This window comes from Eleutherodactylus coqui, chromosome 4 (assembly GCF_035609145.1).
Source record: "Eleutherodactylus coqui strain aEleCoq1 chromosome 4, aEleCoq1.hap1, whole genome shotgun sequence".
NCBI classification, from domain to species: Eukaryota; Metazoa; Chordata; class Amphibia; order Anura; family Eleutherodactylidae; genus Eleutherodactylus; species Eleutherodactylus coqui.
In genome coordinates, this window is record NC_089840.1 from 173752325 (window position 1) to 173764349 (window position 12025).

Sequence of the window (12025 nt, forward strand, 5' to 3'; positions counted from 1 at the left end):
TAGTGGCGAGCATAATTACACATATGGCCTTCTGTTTTAACCCTTAGGGGTAGTTTTTAGGCGCACGTGGTTTCCCCCCTTATGCTGCTGTAATATTCACAGCCGTATAACGGGACAAAAAAAACCACTGAAGCCAATGGATTTCAGTGGTTTTGTTTTAACTAGTTCTTTACTTGCCCTTTAATACTATGGCCGAGAAAAGATTAGCCCTGCTCTGTAGTAAATAGGTTGTGCGGGGAAGATCGGGCAATGCCTATTTTCCCACAGTTTTTTTTTCAACTCCTGCGCTTTGGTGCAGAGTGTGAATGACCAGCAAAAGGGAAGAAATTGCCCTCATTCAGGCGCAACTGCGCCCCGTGCTGGTGAGCGTAGTTGCGAATACGGCCATCTGTTTTCACCCTAAATGGCCTACTCTGGTCTTCAGCTCAGTTGTGTAGGCAGAGATAAGGTAGGCTTAGGGCCCACACCCACTTGCGATTTTTTAACGCTGCAATATTGCTGTGTTTTTTTTAACGCGAATGTCAATGGGACTTACTAATGTTAAAAACGCATTGCACTAAAATCACAAAGCACAAACTTGTGATGTGTTTTTAACATTAGAAAGTCCCATTGACAATCGCAGCGATATTGCAGCGTTAAAAAAAACACAAGTGGGTGTGCGCCCTCATTGAGAGGGGTGAACTGTGCAACAAAGACAGCGATAAAATTGACAGGTCGCAGATTAAATTTCGCACCACAAGTCAGTTTCGCACATGTTTTTGTCGGGGTTATTTCCGCAGCTTGTGGGCGAGATTTTCTTGTCCACTTTGCCAATACTGTAAATGTTGCAGAATACCACTCCGTGTGAACCCCACAGATAAATTTACAGTTTATTAACCCCTTCCTGCTATATAACATACATTTAGGTCACGCAGGTGTGGGGTATGTATGAAGAGAGATCGCGGGGCGACCTCTCTTCATACAGCGTGGGTGAAAGCTGTTTACTACAGCTGAATCCCACGGGCAATAGATGCAATTGGCAGCAACTTTTAAATTCCTGCAAACGATGTTTGGGGGTCCCGTACGCCCACCTCCCGTGTGAGATGGCTTGATAGGCTGCCTGTCAGATCACAGTATGATGTAATGCTATTTCATTTAAAAAAATTAAATGTGTTTGAAAAAAAAATAAAAATACAGAAAAAATAAACTATTAGTTTGGTATTGTAGTAATTGTACTGATCCGTAAAGTTAACAGGTCATTTTTGTTGCAGTTTGTGCGCCATAGAATCAAAATGCAGCGAAAAATGACGGAATGTATTTTTTTTTTTCATTTACTCCACTTAGAATTTTGTAAAAGTTTTTCAGTACATTATATGGTACTTTAAATAGCACCCTTGAAAAATACAACTCGTCCCGCAAAAAACAAGCCCTCATACAGCGACGTCGATGCATAAATAAAGGAGTTACGATTTTTTAAAAGGGGGGAGGAAAAAACGAAAATGGAAAAAAAAGGGGCGGCGTCATTAAGGGGTTAAATGTGACCTTTGAGACACCTGCACACAGCTGGGTCAGATCCCGCAGCGGAATCCAACCCTGTGCCTGGCCAGTGACCTCCGCGTACCTATCTGGATTCTTCATAATCTGTACAGCGGATGTGTCAGACAGCACGCATGCGCAGTACAGATTATGCCGCGTCGACACGGGTCCTGCGGCCATTCTGCAATCATGACTGCAAAATGGGCGCAGGACAAACTGCTTCCATTGACTTCAATGGAGCCGTCCGTGCGTAGCCCTCACAGAATTGCTGCATGCTGCGATTTCTCCTCTGCGAGCAGAAAATTGCAATTTCTGTTAATGGAAGTGAAACCATGTATTTCCCCAGCATGCCATGGGCGGTATTTGCTGTGGAGTCCAGAGGTGGACGTCCGCTGTGGACTCCGCAATGCAAATCCGCTGTGTGCGTTTGGCCAAAATAGAACATGCTGCGATTTTCCATCCGCGAGCGAAAAGTCGCAATTGATTTCCGCTCGTTGACTTGGAAAAGTGATTTTCCACAGCGTGTCTGCGCAGTATTTGCTGTGGAATCCGGAGGCAGACGCCCGCTCCGGATTCCGCAATGCAAATAGGCCTGTGTTCATGTGTGCAGCGGGCAGTTGGTGAGCTGAGAAGAGTTTAGCAGTGAAACCATTGTCAGTTCCTTTCTTCCACAAGCTTCTGTACATTCAGGTGTTTCTTACAGGAACTTATACTAATGATGCCGTTCTCTTTGCAGTAAGTGCTGTTATCTTCCATTACCCAGGCAGCTACAGTCTTGGTCTTCCTTTTAACCTCCGCCCAGGTTTTCCTTACTGCTGCACTCAAGCTCCACTCCACTCGCTCACAGGACAATCACATTGAGTGCAGGCTGCCGTCGGCTCCGCATATGAATTGCCCGCCTTCCTTCTGACAGGGGAGGAAGCGCTCTGATTAGGCTGCTGTGCGGAGGAGTGTGGGGGGACGAGGAGCTGCTAGATAACAGTGCGTGCTGGCAATCCCCTTCACCTCAGGCTGACGTCAGCTCTGGATTTGAACTGCCCGCCTATACTGACAGGGGAGGAAGCTCTCCTATTGAGCTGCAGTGCGGAGGAGCGGATGATACTAGCGAACAGCACGCATGCCGGCAGAAAGGGCTTGGCGTGCCCTCTCCGGCACGCGTGCCACGGGTTCGCCAATAGAGATGAGCGAGCACCAAAATGCTCGGGTGCTCGTTACTCGGGACGAACTTTTCGCGATGCTCGAGGGTTCGTTTCGAATAACGAACCCCATTAAAGTCAATGGGCGACCCGAGCATTTTTGTATTTCGCCGATGCTCGCTAAGGTTTCCTTGTGTGAAAATCTGGGCAATTCAAGAAAGTGATGGAAACGACACAGCAACGGATAGGGCAGGTGAGGGGCTACATGTTGGGCTGCATCTCAAGTTCACAGGTCCCACTATTAAGCCACAATAGCGGCAAGAGTGGGTGCCCCCCCCCTCCCAACAACTTTTACTTCTGAAAAGCCCTCATTAGCATGGCATACCTTAGCTAAGCACCACACAACCTCCAACAAAGCACAATCACTGCCTGCATGACACTCCGCTGCCACTTCTCCTGTGTTACATGCTGCCCAAACCCCCCCCACGACCCAGTGTCCACAGCGCACACCAAACTGTCCCTGCCCAGCCTTCAGCTGCCCTCATGCCACGCCACCCTCATGTCTATTTATAAGTGCGTCTGCCACAGGAAAAGCAGGCACACACTGCAGAGGGTTGGCATGGCTAGGCAGCGACCCCCCCATAAAAGGGGCGGGCCGATAGTCCACAATGCTGTACAGAAGCAATGAGAAATCCAATCCTGTGCCACCTCCATCTGGAGCTGCACACGTGGGCATAGCAATGGGGAACCTATGTGCCACACACTATTCATTCTGTCAAGGTGTCTGCACGCCCCAGTCAGACCGCGGTTTTTTATAAATAGTCACAGGCAGGTACAACTCCGCAATGGGAATTCCGTGTGCACCTACAGCATGGGTGGCTCCCTGGAACCCACCGGCGGTACATAAAAATATCCCATTGCATTGCCCAACACAGCTGAGGTAGTAATGTCGTGCTTAATGTAGGTGGGCTTCGGCCCACACTGCATGCCCCAGTCAGACTGGGGTTCTTTAGAAGTGGACACATGTAGGTTAAACTCCGTGTGCACCTACAGCATGGGTGGGTGCCAGGAAGCCACCGGCGGTACATAAAAATATCCCATTGCATTGCCCAACACAGCTGAGGTAGTAATGTCGTGCTTAATGCAGGTGGGCTTCGGCCCACACTGCATGCCCCAGTCAGACTGGGGTTCTTTAGAAGTGAACACATGTAGGTTAAACTCCGTGTGCACCTACAGCATGGGTGGGTCCCTGGAACCCACCGGCGGTACATAAAAATATCCCATTGCATTGCCCAACACAGCTGAGGTAGTAATGTCGTGCTTAATGCAGGTGGGCTTCGGCCCACACTGCATGCCCCAGTCTGACTGGGGTTCTTTAGAAGTGGACACATGTAGGTTAAACTCCGTGTGCACCTACAGCATGGGTGGGTGCCAGGAAGCCACCGGCGGTACATAAATATATCCCATTGCAGTGCCCTACTCAGCAGAGCTAACGTCACATACAATACAGGTGGGCTTTGGCCCACACTGCATGCCCCAGTCAGACTGGTAATATGTACCTTAACAGTAACCTCGTTGGTGGTAATGTGGTGGTGACTGCGGACCTAGTAGCGCGGTTTTATGTAGTTGGTTTTCGGAATGTGGCCATGATTAAGTGGGCCGTGGCGGGGGGATGGTGGTGGTGCTCTCTTGTAGTGTCGTTAAAGGTGAAATTCTTGGACTGCCACCAGACGGACCAATGCAAAGGTATTTGTCAAGAATGTTTTCATTGTTGGAGGAGGAGGGGGATGTTTTGGAGGCACTATGTGTCCTCTCCACGTGTCCGTGGTTATATGCACCTTAACAGTAACAGCGTTGGTGGGAAATGGCCTCGCCGCCATCATGTCTTTGTGAAGCCTCTGTTTCCACACCCCAGTGACATACCATTAGCTGCGGTATAGGCAGAGCCCAGATTTATTAACATTTCAGCGGTAGTATTAGGGACAGGCCCCACTAACATATCACTAGCAGCAGTATAGGGGGAGCGCAGTCTTAGTTCCATTTCAGTAATAGTAGCACTCAAGACAGGCCCCAGTAACAATTCCGAAGCAGCAGTATAGGAGGAGCGCAGTCTTAGTTCCATTTCAGTAATAGTAGCACTCAAGACAAGCCCCAGTAACAATTCCGAAGCAGCAGTATAGGAGGAGCGCAGTCTTAGTTCCATTTCAGTAATAGTAGCACTCAAGACAAGCCACAGTAACAATTCCGAAGCAGCAGTATAGGAGGAGCGCAGTCTTAGTTCCATTTCAGTAATAGTAGCACTCAAGACAAGCCCCAGTAACAATTCCGAAGCAGCAGTATAGGAGGAGCGCAGTCTTAGTTCCATTTCAGTAATAGTAGCACTCAAGACAAGCCCCAGTAACAATTCCGAAGCAGCAGTATAGGAGGAGCGCAGTCTTAGTTCCATTTCAGTAATAGTAGCACTCAAGACAAGCCCCAGTAACAATTCCCATTGCAGCAGTTTAGGGAGATAACAGTCTCTTTCACATTTCAGTAGCTGCAGTATAGACAAGGCCCCAGTTACATTTATGTAGCAAAAGTGTAGGCCAACCCCACACACCTTTCTGTACGATGAGTGCAGGCGAAGAACATAGAAATTACTATGATTACACTGTAGGTGAGGGCCCAAAAAAATTGGTGTAGCAACAGTACTAATGTACCTCAGAAAAAATTGGCCATGCCCAACCAAGATGGCAGGTGAAACCCATTAATCGCTTTGGTTAATGTGGCTTAAGTGGTAACTAGGCCTGGAGGCAGCCCAGTTTAACGAAAAATTGGTTCAAGTTTAAGTTTCATCGCTTGTAAGAGCATTGAAACGTATAAAAATTGTTTGGAAAAATTATATGAGTGAGCCTTGTGGCCCAAAGAAAAATTGCCCGTTCGGCGTGATTACGTGAGGTTTCAGGAGGAGGAGCAGGAGGAGGAATATTATACACAGATTGATGAAGCAGAAATGTCACCGTTTTGGATGGTGATACAGAACGATGCTTCCATCCGCGGGTGCAGCCTACGTATTGCTTAGGTATCGCTGCTGTCCGCTGGTGGAGAAGAGAAGTCTGGGGAAATCCACGCTTTGTTCATCTTGATGAGTGTAAGCCTGTCAGCACTGTCGGTGGACAGGCGTGTACGCTTATCTGTGATGATTCCGCCAGCCGCACTAAACACCCTCTCTGACAAGACGCTAGCCGCAGGACAAGCAAGCACCTCCAGGGCATACAGCGCGAGTTCAGGCCACGTGTCCAGCTTCGACACACAGTAGTTGTAGGGGGCAGAGGCGTCACGGAGGACGGTCGTGCGATCGGCTATGTACTCCCTCACTATCCTTTTACAGTGCTCCCGCCGACTCAGCCTTGACTGGGGAGCGGTGACACAGTCTTGGTGGGGAGCCATAAAGTTGTCCAGGGCCTTAAAGAGTGTTGCACTGCTTGTGCTGAACATGCTGCTGGATCTCCGCACCTCCCCTGCTAAATGGCCCTCGGAACTGCGCCTTCTGCCACTAGCGCTGTCGGAGGGGAATTTTACCATCAGCCTGTCCGCCAGGGTCCTGTGGTATAGCAACACTCTCGAACCCCTTTCCTCTTCGGGAATGAGAGTGGAAAGGTTCTCCTTATACCGTGGGTCGAGCAGTGTGTACACCCAGTAATCCGTAGTGGCCAGAATGCGTGCAACACGAGGGTCACGAGAAAGGCATCCTAACATGAAGTCAGCCATGTGTGCCGGGGTACCTGTACGCAACACATGGCTGTCTTCACTAGGAAGATCACTTTCAGGATCCTCCTCCTCCTCCTCCTCCTCCTCCGCCTCCTCCTCCTCAGGCCATACACGCTGAAAGGATGACAGGCAAGCAGCATGGGTACCGTCAGCAGTGGGCCAAGCTGTCTCTTCCCCCTCCTCCTCATGCTCCTCCTCCTCCTCCTCAACGCGCTGAGATATAGACAGGAGGGTTCTCTGACTATCCAGCGACATACTGTCTTCCCCCGCCTCCGTTTCCGAGCGCAAAGCATTTGCCTTTATGCTTTGCAGGGAACTTCTCAAGAGGCATAGCAGAGGAATGGTGACGCTAATGATTGCAGCATCGCCGCTCACCACCTGGGTAGACTCCTCAAACTTTCCAAGGACCTGGCAGATGTCTGCCAACCAGGCCCACTCTTCTGAAAATAATTGAGGAGGCTGACTCCCACTGCGCCGCCCATGTTGGAGTTGGTATTCCACTATAGCTCTACGCTGCTCATAGAGCCTGGCCAACATTTGGAGCGTAGAGTTCCACCGTGTGGGCACGTCGCACAGCAGTCGGTGCACTGGCAGATTAAACCGATGTTGCAGTGTCCGCAGGGTGGCAGCGTCCGTGTGGGACTTGCGGAAATGTGTGCAGAGCCGGCGCACCTTTCCGAGCAGGTCTGACAAGCGTGGGTAGCTTTTCAGAAAGCGCTGAACCACCAAATTAAAGACGTGGGCCAGGCATGGCACGTGCGTGAGGCTGCCGAGCTGCAGAGCCGCCACCAGGTTATGGCCGTTGTCACACACGACCATGCCCGGTTGGAGGCTCAGCGGCGCAAGCCAACGGTCGGTCTGCTCTGTCAGACCCCGCAGCAGTTCGTGGGCCGTGTGCCTCTTCTCTCCTAAGCTGAGTAGTTTCAGCACGGCCTGCTGACGCTTGCCCACCGCTGTGCTGCCACGCCGTGCGACACCGACTGCTGGCGACGTCCTGCTGCTGCTGACACAGCATCTAGATTGCGAGACAGAGGTTGAGGAGGAGGAGGAGGAGGAGGAGGAGGGTGCTTTAGTGGAGGAAGCATACACCGCCGAACATACCACCACCGAGCTGGGGCCCGCAATTCTGGGGGTGGGTAGGACGTGAGCGGTCCCAGGCTCTGACTCTGTCCCAGCCTCCACTAAATTCACCCAATGTGCCGTCAGGGAGATGTAGTGGCCCTGCCCGCCTGTGCTTGTCCACGTGTCCGTTGTTAAGTGGACCTTGCCACTAACCGCATTGGTGAGGGCGCGTACAATGTTGCGGGAGACGTGGTCATGCAGGGCTGGGATGGCACATCGGGAAAAGTAGTGGCGACTGGGAACTGAGTAGCGCGGGGCCGCCGCCGCCATCATACTTTTGAAGGACTCTGTTTCCACAACCCTATACGGCAGCATCTCAAGGCTGATAAATTTCGCTATGTGGACGGTTAACGCTTGAGCGTGCGGGTGCGTGGCGGCGTACTTGCGCTTCCGCTCAAAGACTTGCGCTAGTGACGGCTGGACGGTGCGGTGCGAGACATTGCTGGATGGGGCCGAGGACACCGGAGGTGAGGGTGTGGGTGCAGGCCAGGAGACGGTAGTGCCTGTGTCCTGAGAGGGGGGTTGGATCTCTGGCAGGTTGGGGCACAGGGGGAGAGGCAGCGGTGCAAACCGGAGGCGGTCAACGGCCTTCGTCCCACCTCGTGTGGTGCTTGGCCATCATATGTCTGCGCATGCTGGTGGTGGTGAGGCTGTTGGTGGTGGCTCCCCGGCTGATCTTGGCGCGACAAAGGTTGCACACCACTGTTCGTCGGTCGTCAGGCGTCTCAGTGAAAAACTGCCAGACCTTAGAGCACCTCGGCCTCTGCAGGGTGGCATGGCGCGAGGGTGCGCTTTGGGAAACACTTGGTGGATTATTCGGTCTGGCCCTGCCTCTACCCCTGGACACCGCACTGCCTCTTGCAACCTGCCCTGCTGCTGTCCTTGCCTCCCCCTCTGAAGACCTGTCCTGAGTAGGCATTGCACACCAGGTGGGGTCAGTCACCTCATCGTCCTGCTGCTCTTCCTCCGAATCCTCTGTGCGCTCCTCCCTCAGACTTACTGCCCTTACTACTACCTCACTGCAAGACAACTGTGTCTCATCGTCATCGTCCTCCTCACCCACTGAAAAGTCTTGAGACAGTTGGCGGAAGTCCCCAGCCTCATCCCCCGGACCCCGGGAACTTTCCAATGGTTGGGCATCAGTGACGATAAACTCCTCTGGTGGGAGAGGAACCACTGCTGCCCAATCTGAGCAGGGGCCCGAGAACAGTTCCTGGGAGTCTTCCCGCTCCTGAGCATGTGTCATTGTAGTGGAGTGAGGAGGCTGGGAGGAAGAAGGAGCAGCAGCCAGAGGATTCGGATTTGCAGCACTGGACGGCGCAGAACTGTGGGTGGATGATAGCTTGCTCGAAGCACTTTCTGCTATCCACGACAGGACCTGCTCACACTGCTCATTTTCTAATAAAGGTCTCCCGCGTGGACCCATTAATTGGGCGATGAATGTGGGGACGCCAGAAACGTGCCTCTCTCCTAATCGCGCAGCAGTCGGCTGCGATACACCTGGATCAGGAGCTCGGCCTGTGCCCACACCCTCACTTAGGCCTACGCGTCCTCGGCCACGTCCACGTCCTCTAGGCCTACCCCTACCCCTCAGCATGCTGTATTACCAGTGATTTCCCAGGCAGGAAATAAATTGGCGCAAGCCTGCAGGACAAATAGAATTTTTCCCTTTTTTTTTAAAGGGAAGGCCGGCCCACTGACTATATTCAATCAGATAAGAAATCTGTTCCACAGAAATGCAGTTATATGAAGTGCAGCAGAGCGGTGATTTTCCCCAGGCAGGCAGGAAATAAATTGGCGCAAGACTGCTGTTAAACGTAGCTGGCTGCGTATGATTTTTTTACTATCTCCACCCACCACACACGTACACAGAACGCTGAGGACTGACAGAGGCAGGCCACATAGAATTTTTCCCTTTTTTTTTTTAAAGAAAAGGCCCACTGACTATATTCAATCAGATAAGAAATCTGTTCCACAGAAATGCAGTTATATGAAGTGCAGCAGAGCGGTGATTTTTCCCAGGAAGGCAGGAAATAAATTGGCGCAACACTGCTGTTAAACGTAGCTGGCTGCGTATGATTTTTTTTACTATCTCCACCCACCACACACGTACACAGAACGCTGAGGACTGACAGAGGCAGGCCACATAGAATTTTTCCCTTTTTTTTTTTAAAGAAAAGGCCCACTGACTATATTCAATCAGATAAGAAATCTGTTCCACAGAAATGCAGTTATATGAAGTGCAGCAGAGCGGTGATTTTTCCCAGGAAGGCAGGAAATAAATTGGCGCAACACTGCTGTTAAACGTAGCTGGCTGCGTATGATTTTTTTTACTATCTCCACCCACCACACACGTACACAGAACGCTGAGGACTGACAGAGGCAGGCCAAATAGAATTTTTCCCTTTTTTTTAAAAGAAAAGGCCCACTGACTATATTCAATCAATAATATATGTCTTCTGGCCCTGCCTACACAATTCTCTCCCTGTAGTATTACTGCAGGGCGCAATGCTCTGCACAGCCGATTTAAAAAAAAAAAAAAAATGCAACACTGCTAACAGCAGCCTGCACAGTACTGCACACGGTTAAATGTGGCCCTAAGAAGGACCGTTGGGGTTCTTGAAGCCTACATTCACTCCTAACACTCTCCCTGCCTAACCACCACTTCTGTCCCTGGACTATTACTGCAGGGCGCAATGCTCTGCAGACAGCCGATTTTGAAAAAAAAAAAAATGTGCAACACTGCTAACAGCACCCTCCACAGTACTGCACACGGATAGATGTGGCCCTGAGAAGGACCGTTGGGGTTCTTGAAGCCTGCACTCACTCCTAACACTCTCCCTACAGCAGCACCAGCAGCACTTTCCCTCAGCTAACTCACAAGGCATCTGAGGCGAGCCGCGGGAGGGGCCGACTTTTATACTCGGGTGACATCTGATCTCCCCAGCCACTCACAGCAGGGGGGTGGTATAGGGCTTGAACGTCACAGGGGGAAGTTGTAATGCCTTCCCTGTCTTTCAATTGGCCAGAAAAGCGCGCTAACGTCTCACAGAGGAAAGTGAAAGTAACCCGAACACTGCGTGGTGCTCGTTAAGAGTAATGAGCATCCCAAACACCCTAATATTCGCCCGAGCATCAAGCTCGGACGAGTACGTTCGCTCATCACTATTCACCAACACTGGCCTAGTAGAATCTTCTCATGGTTTGCCTTGCCCACTCTGTAACTGAGCAGAGGTCCTAAAGGTGAATTGCAGTAGCACACTGAGATATTCCTTATCCAAATAATTCACTCTACTTTAGAGGCACAAGGGTCGGCTTATTTTAAGTAGGGGGGAACTGTAGTGGCCTAAAGTCTATATTTCTGGCCCCTTCATAATTGTCACACATGTCAGGTCTTTTATGTGAATGCACTGTGCAAAGTGTCTTGTCTGCTGTTATGTGTATTGCACAGCTGCAGCAAGAGGATAATGTCAGAAAGTGGCTAGGATATGTCTGGAAAAGTATCAATTTATGTCCTGTCACATGGTGTGCAATAGACTATATGAGTGTTGGAGAGCAATGTGTGGTCTTTCATCATCTTCAACGGTTGAGAGTAGAGTGCCGACCACATGGGGGTACCTTCAGCCCTCCTGTGGTGAAGTGTCATAGAAGAGAAAGAAAGGTACTGTTACCATGCGACAGTTGCTGGTTCTCCCAGGGCAGTGGTGTGCGGAGTCCTGCGGTCGGGGTGCGCCCCCCGGCTTGCTGTCCGGCTGCCGGGGGAGCGGGTGCCTGGCTGGCGTGGGCGGTGTGGTGCTGGTGGCACGCGGCACCGTGCCACGCGCACCTGTGATTGCAGCTACCGTGCACAAGCTCACTTTTATCATGTTCTGTTGGGAGTTGGCTGTCTCCCTCTCTCCGCCCCTGGGCGGAGGCTTTTGTTTAAACATCGGGCAGAGACTGGCAATCACTGCCAGTTATTGGTTTCCCCCAGTGTGCTAGCTAGTCTGCCTTGGTTGGTCTCCTGCTTCTGTAATCTTGTCTGCTATACTTTGCTATTATCTGCCAGGTTTTTCCATCTGCCTCAGTTCTGCATAGTATTGCTCATGTTGGTTATTTACATCTGCCTTTTCTGTCAGTATTCTACCCTTTCCATCCAGGTACGCCAGCGTCCCTTTTTCGGTCCCTAGTGAGAGTAAAGATTGCCGCCCAGTTGCCCGCCTGGAGTTAGCCAGGAGTGGAGGCAAGTAGGCAGGGACAGGGGTTGTGGGTGAGATCTAGGGCACCCGGGCTGGGGTATCAAGGGTAGTTTACAGTAACATAATAATGGAGACCATGAGTACCCTTCAAGTAAGTTCCAGGTTTTGGTCGTGATCCAAGACCTGGCCGGTCGTATGGTGGCCCAGGAGCAGCGGGAGTTAGTGCATGTTTCTACTGCCCCTTCTATTCCTAAGCCCAAGTGTTCGCTTCTTGAGGTATTTTCAGTGGAGAGGAGCAAGTTTTTTGTTTTTCAGTAGGCATGT